Source organism: Microtus oregoni, unplaced genomic scaffold (assembly GCF_018167655.1).
Source record: "Microtus oregoni isolate MIOR12 unplaced genomic scaffold, Mior012 000003F_ref0000135, whole genome shotgun sequence".
NCBI classification, from domain to species: Eukaryota; Metazoa; Chordata; class Mammalia; order Rodentia; family Cricetidae; genus Microtus; species Microtus oregoni.
In genome coordinates this window covers 32,380,375-32,407,019 of record NW_024543062.1, presented here as the reverse complement: position 1 = coordinate 32,407,019, position 26,645 = coordinate 32,380,375, and the positions used below count along the sequence as shown (strand labels likewise).

Sequence of the window (26,645 nt, the reverse complement as noted above, 5' to 3'; positions counted from 1 at the left end):
AGTGGCTGGCTCCCCCAGGACAATGGATGGCTCCCCCAGGACAGTGGCTGGCTCCCCCAGGACAGTGGCTGGCTCCCCCAGGACAGTGGCTGGCTCCCCCAGGACAATGGCTGACTCCCCCAGGACAGTGGCTGGCTCCCCCAGGACAGTGGCTGGCTCCCCCAGGACAGTGGCTGGCTCCCCCAGGACAGTGGCTGACTCCCCCAGGACAGTGGCTGGCTCCCCCAGGACAGTGGCTGGCTCCCCCAGGACAGTGGCTGGCTCCCCCAGGACAATGGCTGACTCCCCCAGGACAGTGGCTGGCTCCCAAAGGACAATGGATGGCTCCCCCAGGACACTGGCTGGCTCCCCCAGGACACTGGCTGGCTCCCCCAGGTCAGTGGCTGGCTCCCCCAGGACAATGGCTGGCTCCCCCAGGACAGTGGCTGGCTCCCCCAGGACAATGGCTGGCTCCCCCAGGACAATGGCTGGCTCCCCCAGGACAATGGCTGGCTCCCCCAGGACAGTGGCTGGCTCCCCCAGGACAGTGGCTGGCTCCCCCAGGACAATGGCTGGCTCCCCCAGGACAATGGCTGGCTCCCCCAGGACAGTGGCTGGCTCCCCCAGGACAGTGGCTGGCTCCCCCAGGACAACGGCTGGCTCCCCAGGACAATGGCTGGCTCCCCCAGGACAGTGGGGTCTGGTTCTACTTCGCCCCCTCATGTCAGTGAGAGCAAACTGGGACACCAACTGTTGCTTCTTCTGCTCTGGCCTATTCTGTCTTCCCAATGCAGCCAAGCAAAACATTGTGTGGATACATAGGAGTGTCCTCTAGTCCTCTCGGCATGGTGACCTTGGAGCGGTGGGTTCTGCTCACAGCCCTGGGTTCTAGGAGTGAACTAATCCTAGAATCACTTCTGCCTTCCCGCCTTTCATCTGTCTGTTTAAGCTATTACAGACTCACAGTCAAAAGGCACCCCATGCAGCTCTCTCCCATCTGCCCCGGGGTGCATCACACACAGCTCTGGTGCAGGAATTACAGGATCATCTAGTGAATGGACGGCCACGTGATGGATGAACACGTGTGCCTCTGAGGCTTTAGGTAAGTCTGGAAGGTGGAAATGTAGCGTGACACATGGATATCACGACTATCAGCCATGAACTCTTGTGTCCGGCTCGATCCTTGAGTGTCTGCTGGAGTTCTAGGGTTCAGCCTCGGGGCGAGGGGGCTGGTGTGAAACCTGGTGTCCTATTACAGCTTTAACTGTGAACTTGATGCAACCTAGTCACCTGAAAAGGGAGCCTCACGAGGGATTGCTCAGATCAGATTGATGGAAAACGCATCTGTATGTGTGTGTGTGTGTGTGTGGCGGGGGGTCTTAATTGATGCAGGAGGGTCCAGCCCACTGGGGGAAGCACCATTCCCTTGGCAGGCAGTCCTGGGCTCTAAAATAAAGCCAGCCAGCTAAGCATAAGCCTGTGAGTGAGCCCACAAGCAGGGTCTTCTGTGATTTCTTCTTTTAAGATCCTACTTGAATCCCTGCCCTGACTGCTGTCAATGATGGAACATGACCTGTTAAGTTAAATAAGCCATTGTAAATGAAACTACAACTAACTAACTAACTAACTAACTAACCGTGTCTGTTGGCCCAGGACCCACCCAGCTCAGTGATGCTACACACAGCACTTAGCAGCCCTCACAGTCCTAAGGTTCCCAGTGTGATTGCACCCACTCCCAGTTTCAGACATAGGTTCAAGACATTCTGCTCACTCTCCAGGGTAAAGCTCTTTGCTGTTGCTGCTGGGGTAGCTCTTGCCACAGAGAGAGTCCCCAGGTCCCCACCCCCTTGCCCCTTTCACGTCACTGTCTCCAATCCCCAGGCCTTTCCTATTGCCAACCACATCCACCACTGTTCACTCAAGGCCACCACTTGACATAGGTCTACTGCCTAACATAGGCCCCTTCCCAACAGCCCTCCTCTGGTCCAGCACACAGCGGGTACTCAGTCAATGTGCCCCGTCCTTTTATGACAGCAGAATCTGTTGCACACTCTATACATGTGTGCCCAGCCCATTAGTTGTACCACACCATCACCATACAGCTCTGCAGTGGGCGTGGTATGTACCACCCATGTTTTAAAAAGATGAGGAGCCAGGTGGTGGTGGCGCACACCTTTAATCCCAGTACTCGGGAGGCAGAGGCAGGCGGATCTCTGTGAGTTCGAGGCCAGTCTGGTCTACAAGAGCTAGTTCCAGGACAGGCTCCAAAACCACAGAGAAACCCTGTCTCGAAAAACAAACGAATAAATAAATAAATAAATAAAAATAAATAAATAAAATAAATAAATAAATAAAATAAAAAGATGAGGAAACAAGCTTGGTGACTCGTCTTTAATCCCAGCACTTGGGAGGCAAAGACAGATGGATCTCTGTGAGTTCAAGGCCAGCCTGGACTATAGAGAGAGTTCCATGACAGCTAGGGCTGTTACACAGAGAAACCCTGTCTCAACGAGCCAAGATAGATTAGATAGATAGATAGATAGATAGATAGATAGATAGATAGATAGATAGACAGATGATAGATAGATAGATTGATAGACAGATGATAGATAGACAGATGATAGATAGATAGATAGATAGATAGATAGATAGATAGATAGATAGACAGACAGACGGATCAATCTGAGGAAACTGAGGCTTTAAGATGCCAACACCTGCCATCCACGTGGCCGCCTTCCTGTGCCTAACATGCGATGCTTTTGCAACTCTGTGTGCAAGATTGCAGAAGCAGCATTGTTCAGTAGTGTCCAGGCTTTCAATTTTGAGTTCGGATCCTTTCCCAGGTCACATGCCAAGAACTGAGATGTTCCATGGGCCCAGGTTCTGCCTCAAGCCTCTGCTGCCTCCGATGGAGCCCTGGACACCACGCCTTCCCTGCCAACAAAGACTATATCCCCTCAAACCATAAACTGAAGTAGATCCTCCATCGCTTAAGTTGCTTCTAGGGGTGGGAAGTTACCAGTAATAAGAAGTGGCTACAGCAGGGCACACCACACACACACACAAAATCAGAAGAGCTCTACCTCCAAAGAGGAATGACTGTCCAGAGTAGCCAAGGAACCTCGGGATGGATAACCCTGACAGGAAAACAACCAAGGAATGGGAACAGGCGACATTCAGACAAGGAGGTCCCTAGATCAAACACACCAAGCTGAAGAGCAACAGAGAACATGGCAGGCATGCTGTGGTAAGCCCTGGAGAGCTGCAGGTGCCTCAGGCATCTAGGAGATGAGGTAACCAGTGACAGCTCCTGAGGAAACTCCCAGGCAGCCTCCATGGCCTGACAGAGAGTCCACAAACAAACACCTCAGCGAGGATTCCTACATACAGGGGTGGCTGCCACGCAGTCCAGGAAAACTGGGTTGGGGAGTGGGGCAGAAGGACTGGGAGACAGAGGAGGCCGGGCACGTCAGCATCCAAAGGATTCCTGGGCTCAACCACCATACATTGTGGGAACAAGGCAGGCCATGCTCCATGCTCCAGAAAATTACATATGTCTACCACCTGCCCTCCCCCTCACCAGCATCCCAGGTGCTTCCCGCCTGTCAGTCCTCCAACAGAGCCCCAGGTCCCAGGTGCTGGGAGCAGGAGTCCACCTGGAGAAACAGTCAAGGTTCCGGGGACATGGGTGGATACAGCTGGGTGCTGGAGGTCCTGAATGCCCATGGGAAATGGGGCAGGAGAAAGGGGGGAAGTGAGCTATGATGCTCCTTAGCCCCACAGAGCGGGAGGAGCTCCATGGAAAATTCATGCAAAGAAGCAGCACACAGCAGGGACCCTGTGACCTGTAGACCCACACTGGATCAGCTGCATGGGAGAAGCACTTGGAAGGGGAGTACTCTGGGAGGAGCACTCAGGGGGAGCACTCCTGGGGAGCCAGGCCTAGAGACCAACAAAGCACACAACGGCCAGAACAGAGGCTGCAGGCAGCAGGCATGGGTGTGAAGGCAAAGAATTTTACCTTCTTCGCTTTTCTTGAGGGCCAGAAAAACATCCTAAGAACAAACACCCCAAACCCTTGTCTGGGGTTCACACCTGGGCGATGCCCTGGTCACTGATCCCACAACCAAGCTATGCTAGCAGACAAAAAGCCAAAAAACTTTCCTCAGGGCCCTTCCCGACAGTCTTCTCTGCTGGGCTGGGTGACCCTAGGGGAATAACAGCAACAGTTCAATGGGAGGGAACTGATGGGTGTCCCTACATCAGAATGTCCTCAGCAAGCCAAAACTTGAAGGACCAGAGGGCCCCAGGCAGATGGCTGCTCCTGCCCACATCCACATCTGGTTTTACCAGCCACAAAGAACAAAGCCCTCAGGCAGATGTCATCACTTTCCTCCGCACTGAACTGACTTGTGCTACATTCTGGCCACCATCCTACACATGAAGGCACAGAGAAGCTAAGTCATGTGCCCAAGCTCACACAGCAAACTCGATCAGGAAAGACACATTAAATTAACCACTTGCCTTAGGAGGAAATACAGAGGTGGACGGGAGGGAGCTCTAACCCACAGCCTGCAAGATATCCATTGCTCTTCTCCAAGACACACCAGGACCCTTTGTCCTTGGCCTAAGCAGAACCTCCTAAAACCCCCACAGGATGGATACCACAGGATCCATGGTGCACCGTGTCCTGGGTTCCCTCCAGTCGCTCTGCCTCTAGTGAGCGGCCATGTGAGGGATGCCTCTGGTCACAATGCCCTTTACAAGGAGCTCATTGTCCGCCATCCTTCAAGGATGCATGCGGAGTTCATCCTGAAATTGGTATAGGCCCTGGGATATGCCTAGCCACAGCAGATGGCCACATGCCTCTTCCGTTCTCGACCCATTTAGTGGTCCCCAGCTCACAAGAGAGGCACCTGAGGCCGGGGAAGAGCAACTTGCTCGAAGTCACCCTCCCCCACCTTACCTGGTGAGCGCAGTACAAGCCTGTGCTGCCTAAGAAGCCAGGGCGCCACTTCTGCTGTCCTTTGCTGGCCCGTGCTCCCCCACCCCCATGGAAGGAGGATGGTAGGACCAAGAGACATCTGGGCAGCAGATGTTTGTCTGTCTTCCGCTCGCTCGGCTTCTATCCCTTCTTGTACCCCTGAGCCACATGGGGTCTTACTCTCTGTCTGTCCCTCCTGCTGGTTTCCGTGCCTCACTCCCTCTCTCTGCCTCTTTTGTTTCTTTCTCAGCAATCCCCCCCCACCCCGCCCTGTCCCAGCCATCCTTCCTTCTCCCTCCCTGGCCCTAGTCCCAGCCAACCAAAAGCCCTTCACCTACAGCCCTCTCTCACCTCTGCATGCACCTGGTCCTCACCCTCCAGGCAGCTGGTTCTTTCTGTCTCTGTATTTCTCTCTTCCTTTCTCTGTTTCTATCCCTCTCTCTTTCTCTCCCCCTCCCTCGCTCTTTCTCCTCCCCCTTCTGCTTCTCTCCCCTCCTCTACCTCTGAATAGCAGCCCCAGGACAAACACAAGGGCCTTATCAGGGCAGTGGGCGTAGGCGTGAGAGCCCAGAAGGAAACTGGAAACCCTTCCCCAGCTTCAAATGGCCAGTATGTTTGGTCTGGCTTCTGTTCCCATCTCCCACCGCTGCAGCTGACAGTCCATCTGGGTGATGGCTCGGCCACGTCTCTAGTTCTCTCTGCCTGCAAAGGGCTTTCAGGAATGGAGAAGTCCCTCAGAGGTTGTCCTGGGGTGGAAACTGAAGTCCAGGGAGGGTACCTGACCCTCTCTAAGCCACAGAACGGGAGAGTTGGGCTGTCATGTGCACGATGTACCCAGAGCCTAGGACCTAGAACCTCATGCATCGTACGCTTTAGTGGGAAGGCTTACCCTTGCAGCACAGATTCACACACACAAGTTCAGAGAGGTCACATGACCAGCACAGGCTCACACAGCATTTCCTTCCCTGGCTCCCAGCCTGAACACCTCCAGACTGCCATGTCTTTGATGGCTAGTCCTATTTACTCAGAGCAGAGAAGGGGGCCTCCCAGCTCTTGTGGATAGTTCTAGAATCACTTAGGGGCTACAGTGCATGGGGCCCAGGTGTCTGGAAATAACAGAGATGTTCCAGTCACAGGCCTGGCTCCCAGCGCTGGACAGAATTAGTTCTGTCAAGGAGAGTTTCCTCCCTGATCCCACGCCCCCGCACTAGGTCTCTGAGTCAGCACACCAGAGCCTGCAGACAAGACTCTCTGAGAATTGGCAGAAATAAGAAGCCCACACACTCAGAGGGCCAGCAGAGCCCAGAACACCTCTTGTGTCTGGTGGGCACACGGATGAAGGCAAATCCCCCCCAAACACCACACCACCGCCTGGTTTCTTCCACTAGAGCAGCCGTGACTGGCTCTATGAACCCCAAAGCCTTTCTTAGAGTGCACTTCCTGCCAGGGTGCCCTGGATGGATCCCAAGAGGTCTCTCTGCTAGGCATGAGATGACATGGATGGCAGGGGCAAGAGGGTCACCACATGTTCAAGGCCAACCAGGGTTATGAGTGGTAGACTAGCCACGGACTCCCTAGTGAGAGCTCTATCTAAATAAAAGCCTCCCTGAGTGGGGCACAGAGTGTGGCTGCAGGGCATCAGGCATGGGGCACACATGGGGAGGGGGAGGTTGCTCAGTCTGGGCTGGAGACAGAACTCCCCGACACTAGCAAGAGGCTTCCACAACCTGCCAGCTGGGGACAAGAGAGTGAGCCTGGAGACTGGCTTCCTCTGGGGCCCCAAGATTCAATATGAGCACCAGTCACCTTACCAGCTCTGTTTTATTGCATGCCTACTATGTGCCGGAATGCCGAGAGACACTATATAAGCATCTAGCCCAGACTGGGATGGTGACCGTGCTTGTAGCCGCTTTACAGTTGAAGCTGGGTACTTTCTCTTCTCTCTTGGCCTTACTTAGTAAACGTCTTTAGAAATAACTTAGCTGGGTATGGTAGAGTGTGGGCTGCTTAACAAGACCCTGGCTCAAAAGAAAAAAAAAGCCACAAATATGCCCGACTCCTTGGAGTCTCAATGATTTCATAGGCTCTTGTCCAGCTTGACACGATATTTGGGCCAAGTGTCTATCCCCAGTTTAGTGCTATGGCTCCTAAAAAGACAGCATGCTTTGCTTCCCTGCCTGCTATGTGGTCCTAGGCAAGTTACTTTGCCTCTCAGAAATGGAAGTCAATCATTCATGAGATAAATAATAAAACATTTGCAAGCAATGAAGGGGGAAGAGGAAAGAATTTGTGGGGATCCTCTGAAGCTACAGTGGCTTTAGGACAATGAAGTTCAAAATTAATTTGCCAAATGCAAGACTGGGTTCTGGCTGACTAGAACACGCAGTCCTAGCTGCAGGGTCAGAGGCTATCTGTAGACCTCAGTGTGGAAGAGCCACCTCTGTTCCCTGAGCTGGCTGTGTAAACCCTCTGAGGGTGCCGTGAGACTGGCAGGGGAGCAGAGAGCGCCTGCGGGAGGTGTTCAGCACACAGAGCTCAGACTGGACCATTGTGCTGGCAGCCAACTGCAAGTCTGTCTGTCCTCTGGAGAGTGACAAGGGGAGGCTGACCAGGCTACCCATCCTGAACCCGTGACTCAGTTTTCCCTTTTAGACATAGCTCAATTGGGGAAAATAGCCGGGTAGTGGCTCGGCAAAGCACGCAACTTCTCTGGGTCTCTGGCCCTTCATCCCCACTTCAGTTTAAAAACTAACATTTACACAAACTGAGCTTCCTTGTGAGCTGCCAGCAATGGACAAAATGGATGCTCCCACACTGTGTTTCCCAGGAATCTGAAGTATTCCAGGCTTAGTGAGCAGGGCGGGCGCTTCACCTCTCTGGTTCTCGGTTTCCTCATCTCTATTGCTGCTCTCGACAGGCTGAGGACAGTGAGACCAGGGCAGCCATGTCCCAGCACTGCGCAGCTTTGACAGCAAATGGTTGTCACCCATGGGGCAGCTGTCACACACTTCCTACCAGCTCCTAGGGCGCTCACTGCTTTAGGGTCCAGGGTTCCCACCCAATCCTCTACAGCTGCCTGAGCACGCGTTAGGGGCCCTTGCTGGCTGCACAACGGTGGCCACCATGTTCCAGAGACACCTGGCTCCTACATGGCAGGAAGTGGGCTTGGCAGAACCCCAGGTGGTAAAGGACAAAGCTCTGCTTGGCACCTCTACCAGAGAGGGGTCAGGAGACAGAGGTCCTCCTGGGGGCCAGAGTGAGCCTCCCCGGGGCAAGCTCAAACCTCCAAAAGAGACACTTCCAAATGGTGACACTGACCTTGGACTGGGCTCTGAGGACCCTCTGTACCTCTTGCCGCCCCCACACTTCCAGAAAACACTCATTCACCAAGCACCTGTTGTGTGCCAGGCTGGACGGGGGTGGTGGGGTACAGCAGAGATCAGCATAGAACACGGCTATGCTCGGGAAGGGGTATAAGCGACAGTCATCAGAGGCGCTATATGACAGACAGGGCAAACACTTCAGAGGCACACTGCCTGGGGCTGAGTCCCAGTTCAGCTGTGTCACCTGGGCAAGCCCCATATCTCCCAGAGTCACAGAAACGCTGCCTGTTTAAATAAGAACAACAGCAGCCGTTAATAAGTGCTGTAAACAAACCGAGAGAGGCGCGCAGGGCTTGACATTGGCTTCAGGGAAGCCTCCCTGAGGAACCGATAGTTGAATGAAGACATGAGCTCAGGGATGGGGAGTCAGTGGGTAGAAGAACATTCTGGGAAGTGGGGACAGGAAGTGCAAAGGTCCGAGGCAGGAGCCGGTCCAGCACCCATGGAAAAGCTGCGAGTAAGCACCTGGCTGCCACCCTGTGGGGTAAGACGACCCTGTCCCTACCCTCAGAGACAAGTGGCATGGCCAGGGTCACAAGATATTGTCCCAAGTTCAGACCCCCCAACCAACTAGCATCCTTGGCTTCTACTGTCAGGGTGGAGCTGGCTACAGTCCCCACTCCTTCATTTTGTTCCTCAATTCTGGGACACTAAGTAAACCGCAATATACCATGCCATCTGCCTTTCCACCACCGTGGAAGGAGGAGCAAGGGAGGGTAAGAGAGTAGCAGAGTCCTGCCCTCATGCCTCTGTCCCAAGAAGGTGCGGGGCTCTGAAGGAGTGATACGTGCATGCTGGTTCTCCGTGACTCCAGTCTGAACCCTCCAGTCACCGTGTCTGGGAGTCCTGGCCCTGACAAAGCAAGGGGCAGGAGGCTGGGGACAAGTGAAGCCTCTAGGGAAAGTGACATTGGAACTGATCTCTCAAGGTGCCAGTCATTTGCCAGATGGATGGAGAAGATGCCCCAGTGAAGGGTGCTGAGTACAGGTCAAGAAGCCTAATAAGGTGGTTAGGGTGATGGGGGACGACAGAGAGACTCACGTTGCAATGCCGTACTAGACCTGACTGGATCATGCTGGCAGTAGGGAGCCATGGATACACACAAGTGGAGGGTGTCTGTCTTTCTAAAAAGGCGTACATGGGTGGATAGTAAGGTCCGCACTGGAAGAAAGGAGGCTGGAAGGGAAATTGAGGCACCAAGCAGAAATGGCTCTGGCCAGGAAGGGCCAGGAATGGGGTTTGAATGAGGACAGCCTGACTCCTAAGACCTACACAACCAAAGACAGCTGTCCACTGCCGTGTTCTGGGGCTCTTCTGTTGGGTGCTGCCCTGTTCTCTGGCTGCCCTTGGTCTATCTGCCACTGCAGCATGCCTCCAACATCTCAAGAACCTCCAGTGACCCCAACTTGCCCATCTCTTCACTGGGCTGTCCTCGGACTCCAGGGCAAGTGGAGGACTTCAGAAACATAGACAGCCCAATGGGACATGAGACAGCCCAGGGCTCTGACCTGCCTCAGCACTCCAGCTACAGCCAGCTCAGAATTCCCTGGCCTGGGCCCAGGCAGTAACAAATGGGCTGTCACTATTGCCAGGATGGTGGAGTGTGAGGTCCCACCCTGTTCCCAGGCTCTGGGGAGGAGGGACATGGGCAGCCTGACCCCGCCCCCCATCACTGTTCCGTTACCTCTTCTAAGGCAAGCCCACCCTTTGACCTGGGAGGGAAATGGTCAGGGAAATGGCCCTCTCATCTGCCCTGACACCATCAGAGAACAAAATGCTGGCTGCCGACCAAAGGGAATTCAAAACTCCTCAGGTGAAAGCCTGTCTCCTTCTGTTGGAGAAGGGGTCACCAGGCCACTGTCAGGAACTCTAGTCTCATTTGATAGCAGTAGATCTGACACAGGGCTAGGGATGCAGTTCAGCTGGCAGGGTGCTTGCCAACTGCGCATGACTCCCCAGACCCTATCCTGAGCACCTCATAAACCAAGCATTGTCATCCAAGCCTGAAATCCTTGCATTCTGGGGAGGGATCATGTCTCAAAAAAGAGTAATAAAAAGCAAAGCAAAGCACACACACACACACACACACACACACACACACACACACACACACATTTATCTAGTTGCAACCTGGCCTTCAGTTGCCATAATTCTGTATCGTAGAATCCACCCACACATCTGCAGAGTGGGTCTACTTTGGACCTCACGAATCCTCACATACAGAGAGTATGGAATGACCTGTCCCTTGTAAGAACTGAAGGCTACCTCAGGACACAGGATTCAGTGTCCCTGCAGGTCACTCCACCTCTGGAGCACACATGCCCTTTGCCTGGTAGTTTCCAGAGAGGTGATTTGGGGGTCAGTTAACAGTTTGAGTCCCCAACCAGCAGAACTTCTAGTAAGATTGAGTCATTGAGAACGCTGCTCTGTTTACTAACTGAACTTGAATGGCCTGGTTCAAGTCCCGGGAGCCACCCAAACCACACCCGACACCTCCCCATCCTGGCACTGAGCGTTTCCTCTCTTTGACCTTAGCTAGCACTTCCTTAGCACCCTTCTTAGGCCTCCCCAGCCCCCTCTCCCTCATCCCAGGACAGCTGGCACACCCTGAGTCCTCCGGAGGAAGGGGTTCACAGCGGTGTTAGGATGGTAGGCTGGCGTTTGCTTAGGTACCGGCTCAGACCAGAAGAGGGTGAGAGTTCAAAGGCGAAGTTTGTGCGTGAGGAACATAAACTAAGAGTGGAAGGAGAGCCAGGCCTGAGAAGGAAACAGACCAGACAGCAATGCCAGAACTGCTCCCAGGGGCCTCCACCTCTGAGGCTCCTGGCCAGGGAAGAGATGCCAGCTTCCAGGTCACGTGGTCCTGGCCCTGAACAGTCCAAACCACAGTGAGGCGGATTCCTGGTGCTAAGATCAGAATACGTTTGCCCAGGATATGGGACAGGGCTCCTGGGGACCTAACCACACTTAGCCTGGGGTATTGCAGGAGAGACTGACCATACAGACGTTCAACAAAGTCATTTCCCCTGAATGTACCAGGGAAGGCTAACTGTTCAGTCCAGCAGGAATATATGCGGCTGGCTTAAAACTGAAAAAACAGCTTCTAAGAATATTCCCAGGAATGTCAGAACAGAATCCCTCTGCTTCTCCGTGCTGATGTCCTGATAATGTCAGCATCCACAAGTTGGATACTATTGACAGCCTGTACAGGTAGGAGACAGCCTGGGCCAATTCTGTGGTCCCTACTCTTCTTGTTTATTAACATGGTTTATCATACAAACTAAACTTGCTTGTGAGTACCTGCTTACACCACGGACAGTCCCCCTTACACCTGTTACTCCTGCACCCACACTGCAAACCCACATTATTCTCCTTCACAAGGCTCAGCCTTGGTCTCTCCAGCTTCATTTTCCAGCCAAGCTCTCATCCTGAGTCACTGCTTTCCAGTAATAACCCAGGAGGCCGGCACTGTGATCCACCCCTGACAGGTCAAGAAACTAAGGCTTGGAGATCTACTCACCAAGGCAGCCACGCGCTGGGCACCTGGTGAGGAGACACCCAGGACCCCAGCTGACTCTGCACAGACAGAGCCCCTCCTCACCTCTGTGCTCACAGGCAAGCAGGTGACCTCACTGGCTCCTATGACCACTGAAGTAACAGGTGCTGCTCAATCTCCTCCCTTCAGAATCAGTTTTATTCCGCCAGGCCCACAAGCTCTGTGCCCTTGGGCAAGTGGCTTGGCTTCTCTGGATCTACGGTTATTTCATCTGTTTAATTGGGAGGAGTTCAGTGACCCCCTGTTGTTAGATGAACCTCTCAGTGTGGCACCTCCTCTGTCTCAAGTCAAAGAAGGTCATGACCTCCACACAGCCGTCTGAGTAGTGAACAGGCCCAGTGCAATAAGAAAACACAGCCCCTCATCCCTAAGAAGTCACCGTCCCTCAGAACAAACAGTGGCAGAATCTCAAGTGTACCCCTACCAGGGCCTAGTGGCTGCAATGGTCACTGTCCTCAAGGCTGGCCTGCCCTTGGCTTCAGGAAAGCAGAGGACCAGTCCTCTCTCTTCAGACTCCTGCAGGTCAGGGGCCTGGTGGAGCTGGTAACCATAGTCAGGGGGAAGCACCAAGGAGCTAAAAGAAATGTGGACCAAGGTGGTGACTGGTGACACAGAGGTAGGGACAGAAAGACAAAGGGGGTGGGGGAGAAAACTTAGGGGGAAGAGACAAGACACCAAGACAAGAAAGATGAAGGCAGAGAAAGAGAGAGACACCAGAAGGAGAGGGGCTAGGGGCAGGCTGCAAGATCAGAGAAGAGAACCAAGACCCACACCCAGGGAGAAGGGGCCTGGGCTTTGACCTGGAAGGTTTGAGCCAGCAGCAAAAGGGCAGCCCCTGTGCTGGGCCCAGGAGAAAGTTATCTGGGACTTTGGGTGATGTCACAGGAAAGCTGTGGCTTGTTTGCTATTCATGGCTTACGCAACGCTGGAGATGGACCCCAGGGCCTTTTGCACACAAGGCCAGAGCTCTGCCCTGACCTGCAGTCTCTTTCAGAAGATTTCAGAAGAGGCGTTACTTAATGCAAGTCGTTTGGTGACAGAGTGGCGGGAGGGGGGGGTGGGGAAGTTCTGGCAGAGACAAGATTAAGACAAATCAGGCCTTTCTGGACTGAGCTTGGGGTCACTGACTTCTCTAGAAGCCTCCATGCGTTGGAAGTGAGCATTGAGGAGGGCCAGGAGGACACATCGCTCTCCTGAAAGCACTTACCAAGGGTTTGAGTCTCAAGATTGCTGTAGGAAGAGGCAGCAGATCTGTGCCGAGATGTCAGCTTGGCCCACAGGAGACAACCAGACACCAATGGCAGCTACCAGGAGGATGGGAAGCTAGGCAAAGGAGTGATTCTGACGTAAACCCCACAAGGACCCTTCCCCTGTGACACCACTAAGAACTAGAACCAAGTGGAGGTAATTCGATTTCCCAGGCTTGTCCAGGAAGGTCACAGAGACCACGGGCCTAGGAGTTTGCTACGCACACTTAAAACAAAACATTGACTATTGAGAGGGTCTCCACTCAGAACTAAAGTCTCACCTCTTTTTATTACTAAATTTCTGACTTGGTGACATAGCTTTACCCAATTAGAGATGTTCAAACCATGTAGAACTCTAAAGAGTTAGAACAAAAAGCCCCACCCCTTCCACACTACGATCTATCTGTTCCCAGGGCACTCAGCTCCTGTACCAGGTTACCAGGTGCCATTCTGAAGCCTCTGAGTAATTACAAAGGGATCTCTCTCTCTCTCTCTCTCTCTCTCTCTCTCTCTCTCTCTCTCTCACACACACACACACACACACACACCCTTTGTATAAAAGAAAAGATATATACACCTTCCTTCTTTATCCAATTTTGGAGACGGTCAATCATCATACCCCTCCTTCTAGACAGCTGCATAATAGCTCACTGTTAGCTTCACCAGCTTTTCAGTAATGGGCTTGGGGACAGCTTCCTTCCAATTGCTTACTGTTGGGCAGGATGGGCACTTGATCTCTGTCGAGTCTCTTAGTGTTACAGTGTTTAGGCAGTTTTGTCATGTGTGTTACAATGTTACAATTGAATCCTTAGCCCTCCACTCCCTCTTTCCAGAGTTTGTTGTTTTAAGTTTTCCTTTGAGTTATCTTCCTTTTCTTTCATCTTTGTTGATGTGTGGTGGCTGAGATGGAACTCTGGGCTTTGTGCCTGCTAGGTAAGTCCTTGAGGAGCTTTTATAATGAGGAAACAGGGCTGGCCCTCCTTGGTAGAACCACGCTGTTCCATTGCCAGTGAACTGCATCCTCCAGGGTCAAGAGGTCCTCACACAGCCGGGCCGCACCTGCAGCACCAGTCACAGAAATACCCGCTCTCACTCTGGTCGGGAGAGCTAGTCCACTTCTGGCCCTCAGTTTCCACATTATCCACCGTATCATGGGCTATTGCAGGGAGCAGGAGAGCTGCAGTGCACTGGGCGGACGCATCTCTGGGCCCTAGGTAACCTCATGGGTACAGCTGGATGGCAGGGGTTCAGAGAGTAGTGCAGAGGCTAGAGAGGCAGCCTCTGTGGAGGGCAGGTGACCAGTGTCATCGTAAGCCTGAGGGATGGTGATCTGGAGGTGACCTGGCATAATGAGGACTCCTAGCAGCTGCTAAGGTGAAGATGTGTTCCATCTTTATTTGGTTCTAAAATAAAATAACAATAACCCTGGGTGGAGGGAGGAAAAGCCACTTCCTAAGCCCTTCAAGAAGAGTCCAGAAGAATCTTCCAGCCTGGCCCAGGAGCAGTGCCTGGCAGGCCATGCCAGCCCGCCTCTGGGCAGGAGTCTTGTTCTTTGGAACACTCATGGTTCTTCCATCAGGCCCCTCCAGGCCCCAAGTGGCTGACAGAGGAACCTTTGTCCCCCTCTTTGCTCGCTAGCAGTCCTGCCAAGAGTCCTGGCAGTGACTTCTCTGTTGGTTCAGGTTTCCAAGGCCTCTTGGGTCTGGCGCCAGGAATGAAACCCCTTGAAACACTGAGACCCTCACTGCCTGTCCCTCACACTCCCCCCACCTCTCACTCATCCTCAGCCTCCCCAAAGCCCTGATGATCCCCTCAGGAGAGAAAACTGAAGCTCAGGAGGGTCAAGCAAGCTGCCCAACAACTAAAAGAGGAAGAAGCCAGGAATGGATCCCCAAAGCTGGACTCAGCACGTAGCGATAGCAGCCACGATTCGGAAGCCCAGCCTTCGGGCCAAAGGCCAGTTATGCTGTGTAGCCCCTGGGAGAGCTTGGGTTCTGTGTCAGTGTCCCCAAGTGAAGCAGTGACAGCACGTGCTTCACAGGGTGGGTATTGAGATGTAAGAGGAGGAAAACAGACCTCAGAACAAGAGTGCACAGCCCATGGTAGAGTCCCAGAAAAGCCATTAGTATCTGTGCTATTGCATGTGTGGTGTGCACCCCTGCAGGAGGAGGCCTGATCACGACCCCCAGGTTCTTCTTCTATCACCTCCCACCTTTTTCCTTGTGAGGAGGGTCTCTCACCAAATCAGAGGGTCACTGGTTTGTATAGTCAGGGCCGGCCAGTGCACACTCAGGACCCACCCATCTCTGTCCCCCAGTCTTGGGCTCACAGGCACAGTAACCACGCCCGGCTTCGTACATGGATGCTGGGTATGTGAACTCAGACTCTCATGTTTGCAGAAGGAGCATTCTCACCCACCGAGCCATCTCCCAGGCCCGTCACTGCTACCGTGGAACAGGGCTCTGGGTCTCACTGCTCTGTGCCTTGGCTAAGGGTGAGCACCCAAAATCTCTCCTGCCATTCACCAACCTCAACATGGAGTATTCAGCCACAGAAATACCCTAAGACACCCTCTCACACACTGAGCTAGGTAGGGAGAGGAGAGCCTGGAGCATGAATTTAGGAGAGAGGGATACATACCCCCAAACTCGCCAATCAAGCCTATTGATTTCCTGGGACAGCTTTACATTTTACAGAAAAAAAATCACAATGGAAAAGGGACCCACTTTTAAATAAAAATGAGCTCCTCCCGACCAGGACCCTGAGACATACCCTCAACACATCGAGGCCCTCCAAACCTTACCTCATCTAAGATGGTGTCTGAGCCACGGTCCTCGGTAGAACTTCTAAGAACTTTCTTTTACTTATTTCTGTCCCTTATCAGGCTCCTAGCTCTTCAAGGAAGGATTCTTCGTTGTCCAGGAAACTGATCTCATCTGCCCTGCCACAGACCTGAGGTGACAGATACAAACAGATCCTGCCAAAGTAACACCTTTGTGAGCATTGCGGTTAAGCACTGCGGTTTCGAACTCTGACTCAGGCCAATCACTCGCTGTGTGTCTCACTTAACCTCTCTATTGTGTCCCTATTTCCTTGGGGAGGGCGGCAAGAGGAAGAAGGTTTGTTACCTGCTGGGGACTCCCTCAGACCACAGAACACAATTCTTCAAGTTTCTCATCAGCTGCATGACAGGAGCCCAACCTCAGCCTCCACCTCCCTCTAGAGCTGACCCAAAGGCTTATGGAGGCCTCAAGTTATTTTCCATTTATTTTGCAAATGGGGGTTACGTGTTTGTATTTGGAGGTGGGCTCTTACCATCAAGCTCAGGTGACCTAAAACTCCCCATCCTCCTGCCTCAGCTCCTGAGTGCTGGGATGACATGATTGGATCATCATGTGCAGTCTAAAAGCCGCATTTATGTTGAAAACACACAGACTTGTGTTGAAGAATGCAAACTCCTCAAGCTGTCCAATGCATGCCTGCACACACACATACACTCTTAAAATAATGTCACATATTTTCAAAATAAAACACCACAAGCCCTCACAAGAATTGTGGTTAAGGTTTATTCTTCCCTCAGGGAGAGAGAAGGCCTCAGGGATGTCCCAGATCTTATTCCCTGAGGGTCCTTCTGCTGTCAGGCTCGCTTGCTTGCTCACCCTTTTGGTATCTACAGAGCACCAGGATGTGGTGGACATAGGGTGAGGTTACTGGGCGTGTGGACTAGGCAGCAGGCACACGCCCTCCCACAGTGTGGTAGCTGGGTCTCACCACAGTCAGCTCCTGAGGGGAGGGACCACCCAGACCCCTTCCTCTGAGACCAGACATGAGCCTGGGGGAAGGAAGGGAGGCAGAGGGAGAGCATAAGGCGATAGGTGGCCGTGGGGGTCACCAAGACAGATGACACACACATTCCACACTTCTGCATATTGCTCTGGGAAAACAACACAGAACCCTAGCCTTTAGGCGCTGGGATCTAGAGGAGTCCCTAGTTTCTGCACACAACAGCCCAAGGAAACAAGCAGTTGCTACCCTCCCCAGGGGTAGACCAGATGGCCATACTGGTGGTTGCAGAAGCATCTAGAGAGTCAGCCACCTGATGTTTTACTAGAGTTTTTCAGGGGTACTACCCCAGCTTCTAGAAAACTCTCCTTTTGAAAGGGGGTTCAGTTTGCCTACCACATCCTGTCTAACCAAATCCATGTGGCTAAGGATCAGCCAGTAACAAAGATGCAAACAACAATGTCAAGCTAGCACCAAGACTAAGCACTTCTGAGTAATCAAAGCAAGCACTCAGAGGCAGCAGCCTGCATCCCTACTGATGTAAATAACCTAATTCCCACTGCCCAGTTCCAACCTCTTTGAATGAGCTATATAAACTAAAAATTAACTCATTCATTAATATTTTTAAAGGATTTTTTTTCCCAATAAGTCATCCCAAACTATTGTCACAACTCATTTCTCAGATCGGGACATGGAGGCTGTGTCACTAGGACACTGCCTCACTGCATTCCATCCATCTTGTCACACACGGTGGAACGGGCTCCCTCCCATTTCCCGTGAGTGTGTGGTAAAGACATTGCAGGAACAGTCTGAGGTGGTAAGTCCCAAAGTGGACTGGGTAGGCCTCGAGGCAGCTGTCCCTCAAGATAGTACTGGAAAGATTGACACCCTGTTGTCCATGACCCAGATCCTGGGAGTCTGCGCGTGTCATGAAGGAGACTGAAAGTGCCCACATACCCTCAAGAGCGATTCCTCCTGTGGTTTGGTCTCCTTCCCTTCCACAGAACCCTGTGATGCCAGCCAGGCCTACTGGCCACAGCGTGTGTGGCAGAGTATTGCCCCTGCTGGGAAGGAATCACCAAACACGACAGGCAGGTCAGGGCTCACACCCGGAAAACCCTAACACAATCTCAGCACCTCCCACCTCTGTGCCTGTATCCCCCCAACACACACATCCTACAGTTCCCCTGTCCCAGCCAGAGCAGATGGTCTGGTTTATGGCCCAACAACCCAGCACATAAAGCCCCAGACTTCAAATTTTAAACTCAGTTAGTTCTGGTTGTTTGGAATCTTCCATTTCCACAACTTCAAATGTAAGCACCGAGTTTGAAGGGGGTGGTAAAATGGAGCATGTCAGGCCACCCAGAAAACTGGGTGGAGCCTTCAAGGCCCTGCAAAGCCTGCAGCCTCCCCCTGCTCCCTGCCCTCTTTACTACACACCCCAGAGCCATTGGTCTTCCACTCCCCATCCACGCTCCCCCTCACTCCTATTCCTGCCAGCTTCCCTTCGGGCAACTTGAGGCCAGATTGTGCTTTGAACCCAGCTCAGAGACGGGCTTCCTGTCTGGGGACTGGTTTCCTGCCATTCCTGTGAAAGCCATCTCCCCTTTGCTCCTACAACCTTTGGCCACCAAGTGTCTCCAGCCAACACCAGTGTGGATGCAGCTAACAATTTGTTCTTGGTCAAAAAAAGCCTTGACGAATGGGCAGATGGTGTTCCCACCCCAGGAGTGGTATGCTCCAAGCTTCCCGCTCTGTCTCTTCTCAGTTGTCTTCCTGAGAGACTAGGAGCGCCTTAGGGAGAATGGGCTCCTCCCAAATTCCCTGCTATGAGCGTATAGCAAAGCAGGCGCCTCATAGATGCCCAAGAATGAAGGCTGCCTCTTGGCTCACCCACAACCTCCCTGCCTCATTTTTCCTACCTGAAAAATGGGGTTGTTGATGAATTTGGGTAGTATAGTGGCCAACTGAGGTGGTGTCTGTAATTCCAGCTACTCAGGAGGCTAAGGCAGGGGCATCTCAAGTTCCAGACTTATCTGGCCTAGAAAGTGAGTTCAAGGGCCAGCCTGGGCAACTTAGTGAGACTCTCTAGGCCTCTCACCCACCCTCTCTCATCCCCTAGGGGAGGGAAAAGAGAAAAGAGAAACCAGGGCTGATGCTGAGGTCTGGCTCAGAGTTAGGGCAACCGCATTACATGTGAGACTCCCTGGGGTCCATTCCTTTGGTGGGGGATGGGCAGGGACAAAGAGAGAGCCTCACTGCCTGGCAGCCAATGCTCTTATACTGAGGGGACCGAAATTGAGACCTGAGATCCGGCAGAGGACAAGCCTGATTGGGCAACTGGTTACCTCCTCAGTTGGCACGTGACCTCACTGACAAACCTACCAGCAAACCTGACTGCATCTTACCACCACCTCTTCCACAAGAGCACAGTCAACTGCAGTCACCAGCTCCTACCCGCTAAAGCAGGGACCCAAACCCACCTCAGTGCCAGAGTCCAGAGCTGAGGTCAGACCTGCCCTCTCCTTATGCCTGCCTCAGCCCCACCCACATTGGTGCTCTTTGCTCCCTGCTGTGCTCCTCAGAGAAATGGCCCAGAACTCTTATCATTTGGGTTGCCCTCAGGCTGCTAGCCTGTAATAATAGGCAGTCCCTCAAAGGTGCCCACATCCTGGTCCCCAGAATCGGCGCACCTGTTCTTAGATAGCAGAAAGTCACTTGACAGCTATGACTTTGGGGTGGTGTTATGAAGTCATCTTTTTGTACACTGTGAAGATGTGTCTTTGCCAAGGCAACATCTGATTGGTTTAACCAAAGAGCTGACTGACTGGTAGTGAGGCAAGAGGTATAGGCAGGACAGCCAGACTGAGGACACTGGGAGGGAGAAGCGTGGGGTCTCAGGAGTTTCGAGAGATGCAGAGAGTAGCAAGATGAATGTGTCACATTGAAAGACAGTATTACCATGTGGCTGATGGTAGATAAATAAATATGGGTTAATTTAAAATGTAAGAGTTAGAGCTAGTAATAAGCCTGAGCATTTACAGCTAATATTAAGCCTCTGAGTGGTTATTTGGGAGCAGTTGCTGAGACACAGAGAAGCTCCACATACAGGGTAGCCAGGTGTGATCTCGAAGCTGATTAGACTAATTGTTAACTTGATGTAACTTAGAATCGCCTGGGAAAAGACTTTGGGTTTTTTTTTTCATTCATTTTAGATTTTTAATTACAAGTGCATGTACAGCGCCTCCCAAGGCCAGAGGTGCTGGATCACACAGGGGCTGGATTTACATTACACATGGCTCAAGCCATCCACTGTGAGTTCTGGGAATCATATGAGGTCCTCAGAAAGAGCAGGATGCATACTTAACTGGTGAGCCTGAGAAGAAAATCTTCATGAGGAATTATCTTTGCCAGGCTGACCTGTGAGCCTGTCTATGGACCACTGTCCTGGGCCTGTGGTTGTGTCTGTGGGCCACTGTCCTGGGCCTGTGGTTGTGTCTGTGGGCCACTGTCCTGAGCCTGTGGTTGTGTCTGTGGGCCACTGTCCTGGGCCTGTGGTTGTGTCTATGGGTCATTGTCCTGGGCCTATGGTTGTGTCTGTGGGTCACTGTCCTGATTGTTAATTGACCCAGCCCATTGTGAGAATATGTAAGTAGCAAGGACAGCTTTACTCTTCACTCCTGGCAATGGCTGGGATGTGACCAGCTTGCGTGAGTTCCTGCCTTGACTTCCCCTCAGTGATGGACTATAACTTGGAACTGTGAGTTGAATAAATCCTTTCTTCTCCTAAGTTGCTTTTGGCCAGGGTGTTTGTCACAGTAAGAAAGAAACTAGGATGGCACCCACACCCATCCCTCTCTCATGGAGGGACTCGGACTCTGGAGACTGTTCTGATAAGTTCATGCAACAGGGGTGAGCATCTGTCCTTAACCACGACCCTGGGCCGCTCACTGAGCGTGGACTACAGACTAAAGAGCAGGGTAACCTAAGCAACTCTGAGAGGAAGAGACTGAGGCCAAGGAGCTGAGCCGGAACACAGGCTTGCAATGCAGGGTCCGCTACCACCATCCCTCAGCAGCCTCTCCTCATGCGCTCACTGCCCCTGCCATCCTTGAGCCCCAGGGGAACGCTGGGTGTGCCCAGCCATTCTATGCATTGATTTCCCTGACCACCCACCTCCTTGCACAAGAACCGCCCCATCACCAGCCTGGGCTGAAAACTCAGAACCTGTACCCCCAAGAAAGCAGAAGTGAGCCCTGCTGACTCAGCTGTGGGTACTTCCAGCATTTCCAAAGCATGTGGAGAGGACACCCAGGCACCCCCACCAGAGCCCAGGCAGAGGTCCCAGGCTGGAGCCAAAGGCTGCTCAGATCTGCCCAAGTGCATTTCCAAGTCCGGGCTTCCTCAGAGAGGCACACGATGTACTCAGCCCTCTGTGCCTATCGGAGTATCTGGTCCCACAATCGGGATGGGTTAGGGTTAGGGTTAGGGTTAGTTCAAGGGGCGAGGCTGAGAGCTGAATCCTGCAGCAGCCTGCTCGAGGATCTCTGGCCACTGCCAGCTGCTGACTTCAGTTGCAAGCATTTCTTTCTAAGACAGCTGCATCATACAAACTGCGCCTCCATTCCATCCAGCAGCGTAGCTCTTTTCCAATCTCACTTGTGACCCTTGCTGCGAAAATGCTGAGACTCCGAGATAAATAAATTGCCCGGTGTCCCACTATTGACCGAACCCAGAAACAGCACAGGGCCCTGAATCCGGAAGCAGCACAAAGAGGATGCCACAAACAGCCCTTTCCCTGCACCCCAGGGCTGGCTCAGCGCCTCCCTCTGGAGGTAGCATAGAAAGGGCCACCTGTGGGACACCAGAACCTGTGGGTCCTGTGGGACACAGGTTAACTCCATCAAGAGCCTCTGGAATGTCACCTAGCCGATCAGCACCTCACTTCAATGGGAGGCAGGAGACTACCTCACAGAGGTTCCCAGGAGGAAGAATCTAGCCAGGCCATCAGACACCTTCACACTTTCCCATCTACCACTGGGCCAACCAGACTGTCACCAATGGGAGCGTGGAGCTGCCAGGTGGGTCCCTGACTCCCTAGGGCAGGGGATCTTCCACTCTGAAGCATGTCCCTTAAGCCAGTCATTGCGCTGTGCACCTGCCATCCCAGGCACTTGGGTAACCGAGGCAGGGGAATTATTTGAGCCCAGAAGTATAGAAATGGCCTGGGAAACATGATAAGACTCACGGGGAAAATAGTAAAGAAAAAAAAAGGTCTCAGAGAGAGAACCAGAAGATAAAAAGAGCTGGCTGCCTTGTGCTGTCTCTTCCGTGTTTGGGGCAGTAAGTGTGCTTGGGTCTATTTGTCCCTGAAGCTCACACAAACTTATACAGCACAGTCTCCTCCTGCCGGGAATTCAGTGACGGCCAGACAATAGGAATGCCTCTCCTGTGATCACACAGGTCCAGCAAACTTCTGGGACGTGCATCTCTTGATACCCATGGAGTTTGCAGCCTACCCTGCAGAGCCGTGGGGCCTCTCTAGTGGGCCGCCCTTCTGTTTGTGGAGAAACCGTGTTTTTATTGGTTTGCAGTTGGTTTCTTCCCATCTGCTTTACTTCAATAAGGGGGAACAGGTCCGATCAGACACGCTGTGTCCCATGAGGCAGTTTCACTTCTCCACACAGCCTCCTGGCCTCAGCTGCTGACACAGAGCGTGTGGCTCCACGGAGGTCTGTGGAGATTTGCTTAGAAAGGGAAAAGAAACTCAAATGCACAGCAAAGCATCAAAAACCTGGGCAGAGGGCGAAACAGGAAAACATTCGAGTGTTCCTGTGAGCCGTGCTCAAGTACGAAGGGCGTCGAAGTCTCTGAGGCGCCCGTTTGACACAGATGCCCTAGGCTCACCCTCAGAGAGCCTGACTCACAGATGCTGGAGCTCTAAGAAACATCCATGAGGGCTGAGGAGATGACTCGGGGGGTGAGAAGGCATGCTCTGCAAGCTTAAAAATCCGAGTTCAAGTCTCTGGAACCCACGTTAATCCAGACATGACTGTGTGTGTCTGTAACTCCAGTATTGGGGGCAATTTGATGTCCAGCCCATCTAGCAAAACAGTGAGCTGCCAGTTAAGTTACAGGCCCTGTCTCACAGCAGGACAGTGGACAGTGATAGAGGAGGACATCCAGCATTTGCACTGACCCCCCACACACACACGAGCATGTGTGTGTGTGTGCACACGCACACCATACCGACCTCTGTGTATGGCTCAGATGGATGACACAGCCAGAGGCCAAGAGCTATATGAAGTAATAATATTCAGAGCCTTAGGGGATCATCATCTGTATCATCTGCTGAGCATTGTCGGGTCCTGTCATTTAACCTTTGTGACAATCCTACAGGGTAGCTCCTGTTCGGAACACCGTTTTACAGAAGTGGAATCTGAGGCATAAACCCACCTCTGTAGCGTGGAGCCCTGTGAAATCTGTGGCTGCTTGGACCTTCTGAGGTCTATGCTTGGACCTTCCGAGGTCTCGGATTTCTAATAGGCAAATTGGGGGTGTTACTAGAGCCCTCATCGTGTGGCCATGGTGGAGCACCGAAAAGCCAACTCAAGCTGTCCTTCATAATCAAACATCTAAGAGACAGGACTACAGTCCATCGTCCCAGCCCACTCTGCAGACGGTGAAACTTCTCCCTGGACCCAGGGAACTCTGTCTTGTGCATAAACTCCTATGCAGAGGATGGAGGACCCAGAAGACATAACACTGAACTGTGGTCTAGGGACTCCCAGGTTGCTAAGAGACAGACAAGATGACTGACAATGGGGGAGGAGTTGTGATGGGGGAGGGAGACCAGTGGGGGAGAGGTGTAGAGACTTCTCCACCAGCAAAAGGGTTGAGTTTTATAGAAAGAGGCCCCGTGTGGGGTTCATCTACTCCTCAAAGAGTCGGAGGAGTCCAGAGTCACCACCCCTGGCTCTCGGAGACTGGCACCTCACAGGTTTAAGCCAAACCTTTTGAAGGAGAATGCTGAGTCAACCCCTTCCACAGTCTGACCCGGCCAGGCACACCACAGCAGCAAGGCACAGAGCCGATCTTGCCTTTCTCTTGACAGAAGCAAGAACCACAGATCCTCTTGGAAAGGGGAAGAAGAGGGAAGCAAAGGGGAATTGGGGCTTTCTTAAGACACTGAGCAAACACAAGAACTCCTCCACCACTTCCTCACTGTATGACCTCAGACCTGAAACCTGCCCTCTCTGAGCCACAGACATACACGGGACATCAAACTCTCCAGGCCGCTCCTGGGTGGCTGTAGGCGGTGATTTCTGTACCAGAGCTCCCTTGCTGCTGTAAATGCCTCAGGATGGAAGCAGAGGCAGTGTGATGCTTTCAGGCAGAACTTGGCCGAACGGCTCCTGTCTTCCATATGCAAAGAACTTTTTGATATCAATAAGAAAATATGAACATGGTGGGGAGAAGGGAGGCTCACACAAGTGAGTCTGTCTATTTTCTATAGACCCACTATAGAAAATCAGGGAGACGGCTCAGTGCTTGAGAGATGGCCTGTTCTGCCAGCACAGAACTCACATAAATAGCAGATGTGGTGGTACATACATGTAAGGCCAGTACTAGGGAGGCGGAAGCAGGAGGATCCACAGGGCTCCCAGGCCAGCCAGCCTAGCCTAACCAACAAGCCCAGGATCCCAGTGAGAGACCCCCTATAAGTATAAGTATAAGTATAAGTAAAGAGGCACAAGTAGAGGCACCTTAGGTAGAAGGCAGATAGCCATGGGGGCCTCCAAGGCTACTGAACCCCATATCACACCATAGGGAGTGCCAGCAGGCAGAAACTGTCACAGTCAAACAGTCACATATCTCAAAACGGGTAGTGAGGGGCCGGAGAGATGGCTCAGCAGTTGAGAGTACTAGCTGTTCTTCCAGAGGACCCAGGTTCAATTCCCAGCCACCCACATGGTAGCTTACAACTGTCTGTAACTCCAGTTCCATGGGAAGCTGATGCCCCCCTGGTCTCCTCAGGCACCTGCACCTATACACACAAACCCACATAGAGACTGCCACATGTAGACATCAATAAAAATAATTTTTTTTTGAGACAGGTATCACTAGGTTTCTCTAGCTATCCTGGAAGCTCTGTAGAGCAGGCTGGCCTTTAACTCACAGAGATCCGCCTGCCTCTGCCTCCCAAGTGCTGGGATTAAAGGTATGTGCCACCATGCAAACCTATTATTTTTAAAGTAGCATAGGGAGATGGCTCTTTGGGTAAGAACATTTGCTGTGCAAGCATTAGGGCCTTAGTTCAAATCCCCATCACCTGTACAAAAAGCTGGGAATGACCACACGTGCCTGTAACCCCAGCATTAGAGGACAGAGACAAGTTGACGGCTGGAGTTCCCTGGTGGCCAGTCTACCTAAACCGGCCAGCCTCTGAGTCTGTGAGAGACATTGCCTCAAGGACCCCCACGTTCTCCTCTCTCTGCATTCACATCTGGATGGGGGGAGGGGGGAAGAGACAGAGAGACAGAGTGGCATCTCCACCTATGGAGTTGTATCCACAGGACAAGTACACAAAGCACAACTATCCCATAAAGCGTCCATTGCGAAGCTGCTCACTCGTATTGCTAGTAATAATAAAAACAAAATGAGAAGTAGACCCAACAGCAGTTACATGCGTCCCAGGAAAACCTTTTCTTCCCCTGGAGAACACGGAGAACCTGTAGGTGACTGCCTCTGGTTAGGAACAAGTTGGCTTCCAGCGGGTTTCGGAACAGGATGGACCCGCGACCGCTACGCTGGTTTTCACAAGCACCAGCATCGCTCTTCAGATCTGACTCAACCCTGGGAACCTTGACACGCACCTCTTTAGAAGCGCTCTGGTCCCTGCCGGTGCGACCCTTCCCGCCCTCTGCAGGTCTGAACGCCAAGCGCCATGGTACCTTCTCCCCAGTCTCCCCTGTGGTTCCTGTGGCTTCAAGCTTCCTTCTCCTGGTCACACAGTTGTGCTGGTAAGGGCTGTTTGCTTGGAACCGTTTCTCCTATTCACGCAAAATTTCCTCTGAGCCCCGCGGAGCACAGTCCCCAGGCACATCCTAAGAGTCGCACTCTGTCCAGAGTTCTGTGCGGGACAAGGACAGAACTCAGCTAGACAAACAGCTGGAGCCGGGAGAGGAGGGAGGAGCAGGAAACGGCGAGCGGAGGGCGGGGGCGCCAGCTGTGTGGCGTGGGGGCGCTAGAGGAGACCGAGCCTGCCAGCCAAGCTGCGCTCCTGGGTGGTAGCAGTCCACTAGGGATGACCCGCCCCTTGGCTGGGGGCCGCAAATGGAGCCTTGAAACCAGGCTGCTGGGGTTGGGGGTAAGTCCTGAAGACCTGCCCCCCTCTAAGATCTGTCTCAAACTCCAGGCCCTCGCATCTGCTGTACCTAGTTCGAGTGCTATTCCTGTCCCTGTTGTGGACAGATGACTTCCAGGTCCTTCTTTGAGGCTGCTCTGGGTTTCCACATCACAGCAGGCACTGACCATGCTGGGCCACCCGCTAGGTGTCTCATGTTCAGACTGGGAACTCCCTGAGCAACTTTCATCCCGAGTCTGTCCCAAGCACCTAATATTGCCTAGTTTGTTGGTTACATCATCACCACCAGCAGCAGCATTATTGAAGCAGCCAAGAACCAGGCAGGGTACTGGGCACTCAGTGCTGA

The 26,645-nt window shown here is 52.7% G+C and overlaps 1 protein-coding gene across 3 annotated transcripts in view; it reads right to left on the bottom strand.

Annotated features, from left to right (window-relative positions):
• Cmklr1 (chemerin chemokine-like receptor 1) overlaps positions 1 to 26,068 on the bottom strand; it is a 37,446-nt gene extending 11,378 nt beyond the window's left edge. Inside the window, exons 1-2 of one of the 3 annotated variants that reach the window (XM_041646430.1) lie at positions 25,809 to 26,068; positions 15,953 to 16,126 (exon numbers count right to left, since the gene is read on the bottom strand). The gene's annotated coding sequence lies outside the window, so the exon portion shown is untranslated. The remainder of the gene's footprint in view (positions 1 to 15,952; positions 16,127 to 25,808) is intronic. The other 2 variants (XM_041646439.1, XM_041646420.1) reach the window with 2 other exon arrangements.
• Between the last annotated feature and the right edge of the window lie 577 nt (positions 26,069 to 26,645).